Source organism: Amborella trichopoda, chromosome 8 (assembly GCF_054954075.1).
Source record: "Amborella trichopoda isolate Santa Cruz 75 chromosome 8, AtrichopodaSantaCruz75HAP2 v2.0, whole genome shotgun sequence".
NCBI classification, from domain to species: Eukaryota; Viridiplantae; Streptophyta; class Magnoliopsida; order Amborellales; family Amborellaceae; genus Amborella; species Amborella trichopoda.
In genome coordinates, this window is record NC_142343.1 from 16747501 (window position 1) to 16749832 (window position 2332).

Consider the following 2332-nt stretch of genomic DNA (forward strand, 5'->3'; position numbering starts at 1 on the left):
CTTCCAAAGCTTGGAATCTTACCCAAAAGAATTACTCTACTGTGAAAAAAGAATTACTTGCTATTATTCATTGTGTCTGCAAATTTCAAACTGATATTCTCAATCAACATTTTCTAATTCGCACTGATTGTAGAGCTGCCAAAGACATTCTGCAAAAGGATGTCCAAAATCTTGTTTCAAAGCAAATCTTTGCTCGATGGGAGGCTATTTTATCTGCTTTTGATTTTTCTATTGAACATCTTCACGGTTCTTCTACTTCTCTGCCTGACTTTTTGACCCGTGAATTTTTGCAGGGGGGATCATATACCACAACTTAAGGACGATACAATCTCATCCTACGGTTTTTCCTCCTACGGTTTGCAACTCTTTCTTTCTAATAAGAATATCAATAAGAATATCAATATGAATCCTCAGTCTTCAAATACCAAAGGAAAACAACCAATGGATTTAGTCCCAAGCAATAGGTATGGGCCTCTTATGCCCATCCATTCCTCTCTCAATTTGACACCCATGTCACCCCTTCGATCCTCAAATGTACCTGAATATTTAATACAGACTCCTCCACACAGTCCAATATCTACTCCAAGTCCGACGTTTTCCCCGGCAACATACCCACATAAACAGACCTCAACCTCTGCCAAGTCAATTTATATAGACACTGCTTTTCTACCAGATATAACCATTTCTGATGCCCATGCACAACTCGACCCAAATAAAATAGCTCCCCTTTATCTTGTAAATCACTTGAATCCATCCTATGGCATCAAAACCCGTGAATGGTATGAAGCCATTCTCATGGAAACCGGTTCAGTCTCTATTGTTCATTTTTACCAAGGTACGACAAAATTATATGCTTACTCTAAATTTCAAATCAAAAAATTGCTTTCTTATGAGGATTGGGGATGCAATCCCCTTCAAGGGAAAAAATTATTAAATCCGAAATTCCAATATAAATATTATAATTATTATGAATACATTGATGCATGGCATAAAGTATTTTCCTACCAAAATCAAAATAATACTCATTCCTGGTACCTCCAATTCAAACTCCGTGTCCTAGAAAGATTCCCTAGTTGGTTTCGTCATTGGTTTTTAGTATGGGGATCTCAGACTCAAATATTGCCTGATACTTTCCAGACTTTACAGACAAAATTTGCACATTATAATACTTGCACAGACCAAGATGATTACCATCTTTACTTCATGGCAATCTACTAAATACCTTGGATTTTAAAATGGGAATACTCTATTTCTGAAAATAATACTAATAACTTTAAGTACCAATCCTGCCATCAGTCGTATTAAGGATTTGAGTGGTCTTATCAAAATATTTTGTAGGGACTAATCCTTCATTGAGGCAATTTAGATCAGCACCTGAATCTACTAATGCTAGGGATTGGAATTCATATTCATCATTTATTACTATGGTTATTAATACAAACCATTTTTGTGTTATTACTCTGTTTAGAACATTTACTGAATGTCTATTCGATGATTCGCCTTGATCCATTTGATCTAAATAATCATTGGGATGATATGATTTGAGTAAATGATTGAATTCTACTATGTCTTCTTCAGTATGTAGTTCGGAAGTATTATCACGAAGTTCAAGGATTTGAATCCTTGTTTTTAATTGGGCTAATTCTACTTTTACTGTATTAAATTCAGCTTTAAGGTCAGCAATAGTAGGTTCCTTTTGGGTGGCTTCATGCTGACTGATTCGTTTCATGATGTCAGAAAAATTATAATTATCAGGAGGTTTAACTAATGGTGTATGTTTTGTTTTTGTTTTAGTTAAATTGATAAACTGAGTAATTATTTCTCTTTTTTCATTAGGATCAGGTATTTTTTCTATTAAATCTAAGATAAGATTGTCTTCTTTTGTTAATGTATGAATATCAGAAGATGTAATAGAACATTGACATATTTCGTTTTCTGTATCCGAACTATCAGACCAATAAAATTCATCATTATGTATTGTTCCTATAAAAGAAGTATCACTACTGGAAGAAGTAGTGTCTGAATCTGAACTATCAGACGAATCATATAATTGAATAGTATCATAGATTTTATTTCTGATGGATTCATCTAACGTAATAGAGTCTAATTTTTGCTTAACCTTGCATTGACTTTTATAATGGCCAACTTTACCACATTTATAACAAACAGGTAATTTCTTTTTATTTTGGGATGATTTAGAAGCAAAACGTTTTGTAAATTTCTTATATTTTTTCTGTTTGGTTGGAAAAGACTTATATGTTTTGTCTGGTTTATTTCGATGTTTTTTCTTTTTATATACTTTATGGATTTTAGGTGGTTTTGTTTTATCTAT